Here is an 11,010-nt window from a genome sequence, read left to right as displayed (position 1 = left end):
CACAACATGTCATGATGGCCAAAAAGACCAACATGGTAGTGTCAAATAGGCTGGCTTAAACAATCGACTACGGAGTGCATTTCTTAAACCTTTTCCAAATGTTAATTTGGTTATTCTTTATCATATGTACGTACGGTAAGTATAAAAACAAGCCTGTGCTATTGTGTGACTCTCTGAGACTCATTCAAGTATTGATTTCAGCTGAATATCAGTTGCAACTGCTTATTTACGTCTTGGCGTCCCGTTTCACCCTCAGTGGCTGGAACAACTTTGACAACTGAAGGTTCACACCACCCACTTTCCTCGTGCTCTCACCCTCCCTGTCATTAGCAGCAAAGCTCGCTAACATCACAGCTAACATTACAACACCTCAGCATGTTCCTGGGAGGCAGAACAGAGTGTTTTGCACTTTGTACACCATAGGCGGCTGAGGTTTTGCCCTGAAGTAACACAGAGCATGGGGGATGTTTGTAACTTTTAATCTTAAAAATCTGTTGCCCTTTGGTTATAAAACCACTCAGTTTTCCTTCATGTGCCCTTTAGGCGACCCTAGCAGTGGGTCCAGTGGTATGTGTGTGTGTGTGTGTGTGTGTGGCAGTGTGTGGTGTCCGAGGTGTATGAAAGGGGGAGTACAGCACAATTACATGCATATGTGTGCACACACACCACATGCACGCCTTTAAAAACACGTGCACAAAAGTACACATGTACGTTTACACATATACATGTGCAAAGTTTTTCGGGTAATTAGAGTGGGCACTGTGCTATCGCACACTTTATTTAAAAGGGGCTCTTATTGTGAAGTGCACTCTCATTGTGCTCTCATTGTTAACAGCCACTGATCATCAATTCTGAGGCTGAATTTTCTATAAAAGCTTTTAATTGCCAAGGCTTTAATTCCAACTCTTTCAGGCACTGGTATTAAAGAAAAAGAACAATTCTTTCCCGTGCCCAAATAAAAAGTCTCATTGTATTTGGTGCTCTTGATTTAATACTAAACAAAAGGACTTCTATTTAAAAACATGTTGCAGTTACTTAGTGAGTGTGCTGGCAGCAAAAGTAAACAGTACACAGTCTTTTTTGAATCGTGTTAAAAATATATGTATTTGAAATAAGAGACACATTGTACACCGAGTGGTTTGCCTGTCAGATGTGACATAATCTGCATTGCAAATGTTGATACAACTACAAGCAGCACAGTGAGCTTCAAATAATCAATATGTACACGATATGTATCACCTGTGAAAGAAATGCCTATTCAAAATATAAATATTACAGTCATGACTAATGATGAACACTCTCATAATTGTTTTATTAATGGCCAACTTGTATCCATCAATTGGTAGCGAAAATCTATAAACAACAAGTTTCACTTGATATCCCAGAATACACAGTGTATCTCCTGTTTCAGCTGTCACATGCTCACTCCATAATTAATGTACGACAGTGACATCCTGTGGTTGTTCAACAGATCAGTGTCGTTCAGCTGAGCCTGTAGTGACTGACTCAAGAGTAGTAACAAGGTTTGCTTAAAGCCAGCATTGACTTTCTTTACAACAATACATATCATTGTGTTCCTTCAAATGGCAAATACAAGCGATCTGTCGATTTCTGCATTGAATCTTATTTCTTCTTCACAGGTTAAGCTGCATGTTGGCTTTTTCTAATGTACTTCAAGACACAAGTACTGACAGCTCACTGACGCCATTCATAATTTAGCAATCTGGGGCCATTCATGCTTTTCTCCTCAGGTTTTGACCAGGCTACAGCAATGCACTTACCTTTTCACATTTATCCCATCCCCCACAAAAAGAGCATTAATCCCTCAAATCCAGGCGAGTACAGCTTTTATGTCAGGATTTTGAAGTTGTTTCAAACCAGAGAATAGCTTCAATGAATCAAACACATTTGTTGAGAAATCCAATCTCGGTAAAGGGTATTGTACAGTTACTGAGACTGCAGCCATTGAAGTAACCATTGATCGCCTGTTAGATGCAGACAGGTGAAGGATAAGTTTCATTACTTTTACATCGTAGCGCAGTCATTGACACTGTGTAGACTATGCAATTCAGACTATCCGCTTCAAGTTCGGGACTGACATGAAGATCACAGCACTTAATTGGTTCAGCTGAAGGAACACATTTTCCGTCACAATCGGAAATGCCACATCTTTTTTGACATGCAGTACTCTGTCAGGCTACTTTAGGTCACAGTCTTCATCTGGCTAACCATTTCAATGCTCTTGCTAGGCCAAATAATCCATAAGCACAGTACATAAGATTGGCATTTTATGTTGTTACAGACTGTTGATACCCAGATACAGCTGACGAGGCACTCTCAAAGACGATCAAAGGAAGGCATAAATAAATAAATAATGTGGCTTTTAGAGAGACATGCAATCTTTCTTCTCCAACTTTTAATTGTCTGAAGAAAGCCTTTTGTAATTGAATCTCCTGGCATCTGGACTGGCTGTAATGCTAACATCACAATGTACAGTAGCTGCCGTGTAGTTGCACAACAACATCACTTCACTCAAATTGCGTTTTTTTGGCATCTGGATTAATTTTAAGGTTTCAATGATCTCTTTTAAAGCACAGTTGGATCTGTCCTAAAGCTACTGGTATAACCAACTTGAGAATTTCTAATGAGTCAGGAAGGAGCATCACATCCACATGCAAGGCCCTCTTTGCAGTCCCAACAGGTTTAGGACCAAAGGAAACCTGGCCTCTCCCAGGAAACTCCCCTTGGATTTTTATCGACCTGCCGTGGGCCGGGTTTTTGCAAGGCCATGTCAAAAAACACCACTATTACCACTACACTATACCTGTTACCAATAATGCTACAACTATTAGAATATGAACGAAAACAATAGTATATTTTTATAGCACATATTTTATTAAATGTCCATGATCAAAACAATTTAACAAGCTGTAATTGTGTACAAATTACATTTATAATTATTACTACCATTAATTTTGTTGTTATTGTTTTGCTATTGTTGATGTTAACAGATTGAACATGTTTACAGCCTGAACAAGTCTACCAGTTACAACAGCAACCCGATGCTTCATAATCACTTGAAGTTGCGTGTGTGCAGGCTTCATTGTGCATGTGTTTAAGTGAGAGCGATTGTATGTGTTAACATGCCTGCATGAAACTATGTGTGCAAGTTTAGGTTCACATGTGTTTCTGCTAAACCCTGTCATATTGCTGTGGTTCAGAAAGTTTCCATCTCCACCTCATAACACTGTCGAACTGATGTTTGCATCTGGTGCACATGTTCAAGTATAATGCCAAGTATACGTGATTATTTGGCCTGTGCAGGTTTATACGGCTTACATCTCCTGCTTACTGGGAAGTGGATGTGACACAACCTGCAGTAACGACCAGACAATCTAATTCCCTGTTATTAAATGGAGACTTGAAAAATGCTCTTTAAAGCTGACCACGCTACTATAACAGATTTGGAAGCTCAGTTGTAATGACAGGTTATGAGCTCACATGTCACATGTCAAAACATAAATTGCTTTGAGCTGAAATCCAAGTGTTAAGCTTAATTCAGTTTTAATCTTGAGTTCTGTAGTGTGTCAAAAGTAAATCAGTTCATCAAGTGCTTACATTTGATGAAACTAATTATGAGCAAAAAGTCCCCCAAAGGCCGTCTCTGCACATAACAATTAAAGGTGTTTACGAAAGTGCAGCTCCCCACCCAATTTTCTTTCCGTTGTTTTTCTCTCCTATGAGAGTGTGGGACTCCTCAAAATACATAAATAAATAGACTTGTGGTAGCCATGGCAACGGCATTGCCAGTCCTAACACCCAATAGTTTTGATGCCCAGCAGTGTGACATGAATACACAGGAGAGACAGAAATGCAAACATGCACACACACACAACCAGGTATGTCCATTCATCATTTTACTTGCCCTTTGTTACAAAACACTATCTGTTTTTTTTTGTACTTTATCTCTAAAAGGCTCAGTGCAGCAGCCTGAATGCACAAAAACTGAAATGTATCACATCTGACATTGGTCATAGTAAACGATGTGTTCTCATTAGGCCATCTATTTGAGAAAAGGCCGGAAACAGATAGATTTATTATGATGTTAAGATATGAAAATACTGCGCTACCAGAGCCCTATACGGCGTCTCTATGTCACTCCTCCGCAGTCCAAATATTGTAACTTCCGTTCACTGGTCACAAAAAGCCAAGGTGGCGACGACCGTAATCCAAGATGGCGACGGCCGTAATCCAAGATGGCGACGGCCAAATCGCCGGGGCCTCGCTCGGGGCCTCAAAACGGCAGTAGACAAACCAATGGATGAAATCACAATGTCTACGTCCACTTCTTATGTGACTATGCTTACGACTCAGGCAACAAAAACGTTTACTTTTAGTCTCACATGGGACAAGAATGCCAGTCTGTTAGATTAAAGTCCTGTGTTTGACACATTCATCACCACTCCCGCCCTACTTAAACAGACTCTCACACATCTAATGCTACATCACATGCTATACCCATCCAATAGGCCTCCATCGATTTACGATGCTGAGTGGCAGCGACCAACCGTTGGTGTTTGACGAGTTGGGAGTGAGAACATGTTGAGGATCCAGCAGCGAAAGTGATCTGCAGTCAATGCACCGCTGTCGGTCCGCTGTGGTTTTCTGGACTGCAGAGCCCTGAAGCTCCACCCCCTACTGCTACACAGAGTGCTGTGTGCTTGTTTATTCAAAGTTTATTAATATTGAATGCGTCGCATGTCCAAATTGTACCAAATTCGACAAAGGACTCTATGGGGTCCACAGCAACCAACCAATTGTGAAGTAGATCGGATGAGCGGGTCTCATGTGCGGAGAACACACAGTCAGACAGAGAGACAGAGAGACAGAGCTAAACATCATTACCACTGGACAACGGAAGATGTCCATTGCAATCCATTGCTCAGTTTTAGCATTTCCAAATCTGCTTAAACAGCTGGCAGGTCATATCTAAAAGAAAATTAATATCAAAACATAAAGATGATCGTTTCGTCGCTGTGTCCCCTGGGAGGGGCTGAATTCAATTTCTTCCCTGCGCACCTCTTTTCTGGCAAAGAAAGAGAATCAAAATCCATTAGTAAAACAAACACACAGGCTGGAGCTGCAGTCTAGCTGGTAAGTTTTGAAAAATGACCAGTTTCAGCGAGCTAACATGCTTGACAAAATGCTGACATTTTGACATTTAGCAACCATTTTCACCAAGGGAATGTTATTTTGAACTTGTAACGGTGATGAATTTAAGTGATTACCAAAGTTATTACAATCAGCCTGAGGGAGACAAAATAGCTGTGTCAGACTTCATGGCAATCCATCCAGTTGTCACAATTTCACTCAAATCCACAAATATCAAGATTCTATACTTGGAGGAACATGAATCTCTATACAGAGTTTCACGTCGATCAATAGTTATTGAGGTATTTAATTCTGGATCGAAGTGGTGGACAGTCTGACAGACAGACGTTGCCATCGCCAAAGGACACACCTGATGATACATATACTGTATATACAAACATATTATGAACTTTAAAGATGGAATAATTTACCCAAGCAAAGATGAAGACAAAGTAGACAACTGCTATGCAGCCAGCAATCCATCCTACCATCAGCATAACAGGGAAGAGTTTGTTGGATGAAGCTGTCAGACAAATATAGAAAAAAATAGCAAATTTAGTTCGTTTTTTTTGCCCCAATATGTGGGTCCAATGTAGGTTTCTTCTTACCTCTCTTGGACATGACACCTCTATTTGCTCTCATCTTTTTGTTGTAATGGGTGCATCGCCAGGCTCCGTGCTGTGAAGAGTTCACGCTGGCCTCCGGCAGGGAAGGGTGGAACAAATCCATCCTTAGCATTTCATCGGTCCCATCTAACTCTATAGTCTGTTCCCTTCTCCTTAACATTCACAAAAAAAAACGTTGTCGACAGAAACTTACATTTTTATATTTTTTCACACCATTCTAGTCACGTGCTGTTCTCTGTGGACCTGGTCCCAGCTGTGCTTGGCCCTGTGCTCCTCTTCCTGGATTCCCCTGGAGGAGCTGTTGCAGCTGGGGCCGGCACCTTTGTCTCTAGGGGGCACACTGGTTGTTCTTCAGTTAGCCTAATACAATGGGTCAATATCAGAGCCACAGAAAGACAAAACACACTTGTTCAAAATTCAGTTTTATAAGTAGCTGAAATGTTTTGTGTGAATTTTGACGTGTCTAGCTAAACAATACAGAAGCTTGAAAGAATCTTTTGACATTTTGAAAAATGTGCTTATTCTTCCCAATATTTAGGTAAGATTGATACCACTTTCATGTCTGTAGGGTGAATATTAAGCTACTTCCAGATAGATTTAACTCACCGGATGTAAATTTGAGGGATTTGCATAATCTATACTAAAAACAGTGGAAGTGTAAAAATGCCAAGGGGTTTTACTCAAGACACTTTCTTGGCTGGAAGCTGTGACTTTGAGTCTCAGCAGGAGTAAAACTGCAACTTGTCCTTTTTACACCTTGTGCAGAGTAAAGAAATGAGATATGTTATGTTGACTGGTGAGATTAAGAGGTGCTTGGAGAAGGATTTTGTTACATTGGGACAGAGACAGGCTTGCTGTTTTCAGTCGTTCATATTTCCAAAAAATATCAAACTATTCCTCAGGCTAGAGAGAGGGCCGAGGAGAGAAGAGGAGATGAGAGGAGCAGTAATTACCCGAGAGACTTGAAGAACCAACAAAGACTGAAGGAGGAGAGCAGAGGAAGAGAGAGATCAGCTGGTCTAGAAAGTGGAGAGCACAGGAAGAATGAGAGAACAGGAGTGAACGGAGAAGAGAGGGCACTCATATTTAAATTGGATGAGCACTTGTCATTGACAGTGCCTGCTCCTGGAAATGACAGCTCTCTTTTTCTCACTCTAACACATCTCATTTTTTATAGGCCACTCTAATTTATCCCTCCTGCCAATTGTACATCTCAGCATGCTTGTATATAACCTATCATTAGTATGGTGATGTTCGAGAGGTATGGGGTCAAATTGATTGCATGATTACATGCAATTACCCAATCTCTGCTATCACTGAAAAGTGTGGTTGTTGATGATCAAATATATAAAAAAAATGTACCATTTGGTAAATGGACTGCATTTATATGCGCTTAACAATTTGCCTCTCATTGTCACATTTACACACAGATGGTGATAGAGTTGCCATGATGGTGCTGGTCTGCCCATCGGGAGCAACTTGGGGTTCTTGCTCAAAGACAACTTGAGATGCGGAGAGGAGGAGCCAGGGATCAAACCCCCAACCTTGCGATTAACAAGGCTGTTGTTAATAGCAAAAGTTACAGCATTTCATATCGAGATAAGAGAAAGTGCGTACAATTGCATCATCTATTTTGAAACTGCTTTCCAGGGTGATCTGAATGAACACACCTGGGTTTTGCTCTTTTACTGTGTTAGCTTGCGGGACTCTCACTCTCCCTGCAATAACAAACTCATTTCCTCCTCCCACTAAGACACAGTCTGATTCCCCTCCCATGTGGCAGTGATTTCTGTATATGAAATGTTTCGTTCTCCTCTTCCTTCCTTTGGATCTACATGAAATAGCCTGCAGCTACTGCTAGTCCAAGTAGGTATCCATACCTGTTATCAAGTTCTGGTATGAGTTTGTGTTGTGAGCAAACAGAATCACTTTATTTGTTGAACAACTGTTAGATTTTGCTCTGTTTCCTTAAAAACAGAAAGAGCATACAAGAACATACAAAAAATGCAGCACGAAATGTTTTACCGTATCGGAAGATGGAGATGGAACGAACATTGAAAAAAACCTTCAATGGAGGAAATTAGAGACTTATTAAATCCTAACTTGAAGGTTTGACATCTTCTGCACCATAGATATTTGATACCTAGGTGTCTAAAGCTCGTGCTGTGCTGCTATCTTCCAAGTGATGTGTATCTGTGCTCTGCTCCTCTGCTGCCTCCCTGGGATTATCCAGGGGTTTATGGAGAGGAGCCCTGCAAACTGATCGTAAAATCTATTCCACATGGCGCTTATCAAACAAAATATATAGTGACTGGGGCTCTGTTCCCTGTTCATGTGAAGGCACCTCAGCGTGAGTTGGATTTTTGGAGTGAGAAGGTTAATGCAGCTGAAATGTAAGATTTAGAAGGATTACGCATTTTCTTTTCTTGTTTAGCTGAACTATGTCTATACACTCGTATGCCTTGGTTTCAGATCTTTCTTGCTATTATTTTCCTGTGACTCACCTGCTACAGTTTGACCAGGGAGCTTATCGCTGGCTTCAGGCCATGATCTTCTCAGCGGAGGAAATTAACAATAACCCAGACCTCCTGCCCAACTTCACCCTTGGCTATCTGGCAGCTGATGCTTGCCTAGCAGAGAGCACCACACTTGACAGAAAGCTCATTTGGCAAACTTTTTTGTGGACCTCGTGCATAACAGGTTAAAACCAAACAGTCTGATTCCTCAGCAGGTGGATTTCCCTTCTTACAATAGCACCATGGGAATCATTCTCTCCATTGTCTAAACTGTTGGGGCAGCCCTGACAGCTGCAATATTTGCCACGTTCCTTTACTAGTGGCACACCTTTGGTGAAGTGTAGCACCGTCAGATGATGCCATAATACATTTTGGAGAGAATTACATTGTAGTTTCATCATGCTGAGAGAATAATTGTGTAATGATATTGCAGTCTCCTGATACATTAACATCAGAATTGAAAAAAAGAAATGATATCCAACATCATGCGGTGCTTATCCTAGTATCCCCTTGCTTCAATATCTCTCAAAAGTATCTCCCTTCAAAAATTAGGTTTTATTGTTCACACACCCCTCCATATAAGGAAAGGGTCAATTATACAAATAGAGATTCGAAGTATTGTTCAAAGTACTTCAGGTTACTGATTTCTATTTCCTAATACAATATCTACTTCAGTTTTCATTTTCTTTGTATTCGAAACAAATCTCCCTCACCATCTCCTGACCAGAGCTTTTTTCCCCAGGTGCTAATCTCAGGGCTGTGCCTGACCCTGGCTCTTCCTCAGCCTGCAGAAAAGAACATATTGGACCACTGGGGACCCAAGGTCATTCTTGAATGTGCCATGGGCTCCATATTTCTGGGCTGGCATGTTTCAGCCTCCCCCTGACCTTCCTAGCAAAGAAATTCACTGATGACTTTAATGAAGCCAAACAAATCACCTGCAGCATGCTGATCTTCTGTAGCCTCTCTGTTAAGCTCTCCTGGGAAGTAAATTGTTGTAGTGGAGATTTTTGCCATCCTGGACTCACATTATGGCCTTCTATTCTATATCTTTGACTCAAAGTGTTATATTTCTCTTCTGAGGCCTGAGAGAAACACTAAAAAACACCTGATGGTTTTTAGAGGGAAATACCGAGGACTCATGGTCAGTAGATGACGGCATAAAAGACTTCAAATGAAAATAAAAACAGTATTTCATAGAAGTATTAACTTTTGAAAACTGTAAGGTGTCCATCATGACACATGCGACAACAACAGCATCACAAGAAAGAAAGAAGCAATGAATAAATACATATTCTTGACATGAATAATATTCAATGCTATTTGTATTTTGTCACTTTTCTTCTGTGCTCATGTTATCTACAGTGTACATAGTTTAATCTAAGCTATTGAACGCTACTGAATATACCGCAGCAAAATATCTGCATATGTATTTCTGCCTAAATAGAAATGATATTTCATCAGCTGCTATACTATTATCACCAGTTGGTGTGGTACCACCCTGATGGTCCATCATGAACATTCACTCATCAGTGTGTTGCACACTGTGATAATTGTTTGCTCTCACAGATATTATTCAGTGTGAAAATACTCTGCATTGCTGTCTCTCCAATGCATTTGAGAGACAGCAATGCAACACATTTCTTATCTGTCCTCTCATTTTGGATAATCTGGACATGGATCTGGCGCCTAATTAGATAATCATAGTGACTCATACTATATTAAAAAAAAGCCATCATCACCACCATTACTTCAATTTCAGGGGGACTTTGAGACCTTCACATTATTTGCTGCCCTATATAATGTAAACTGCCACATGGGCCCCAGTAAATGGTGCTATTGTGGGAGAGACCATTAGTTTCGGCTGCAGTTTCTATGGTGTCCATCTCCTCTGTGATACCGCCTTTCACTACATAATAGGTGAAATGAAGTTGGAGAAAAAGCTACCTGAAAAGAGTGGGTTTCAAGAAGGAAAAATGACAGAAAGCCAGGATTATGATGAAAGAGACGCCTTCATCATGAAAGACATTTCAGGTCATGGTGCATCTGTGCGAGACATGATTCAATCACTCTACTCTGTACCCTTATATAATGATTATGCAAAGTCACTGATATGTACACTTATCTCCACCATCTGTGTATGAATATGTGTGTCGATGGGTGAATGAGAGGCACATTTAAAAACTCTTTGTCCGAGGACTTAGAAAGGTGTTACATAAAAATGAAGTACATTTAAAACAACATCCAGTTATTTGTATTTTGCATAATGTTGGTGTGGGTTTAGTTATGAATATCCAGGCAAGATATACGACATCTCTGTACCTTTGCCAGTTACCTTGAAAACTCACAAAAGTGGTGCTCGTCAGACTGAAACTGACACGTAATGTTAATTGCTGCTTTGTGATGAGCCTCCTGAATTGCTGGTGTTAGTTGCAAACACTTCAAAATTAGGTGGGAGGATAAGTCTCAAGCAGTGTAGTTGTCAAGTACAAGTCAAGAGGAGGCTCAATAGCTCTAACTGAAAGGCACTTGACAGAACATTTGCTCAACAACTTTACAAATTCCTTCCTCAAAACAGGCAAATTAGGCAGACACAAATTACACTTTCGACTTTTTCAAAACAAAGCAAACATCAGATGCTCCACCAAAATAATATTTAAGGTGTTTGCTATTTTATCCATCCCTTTGTCTCTAGCTCCGTCATTACTAACACTTTG

Source organism: Anarrhichthys ocellatus, unplaced genomic scaffold, assembly GCF_004355925.1.
Source record: "Anarrhichthys ocellatus isolate YVR2014 unplaced genomic scaffold, GSC_Weel_1.0 scaffold24, whole genome shotgun sequence".
In the NCBI taxonomy this organism is placed as follows: domain Eukaryota; kingdom Metazoa; phylum Chordata; class Actinopteri; order Perciformes; family Anarhichadidae; genus Anarrhichthys; species Anarrhichthys ocellatus.
Note: the sequence above shows the minus strand (reverse complement) of the source record.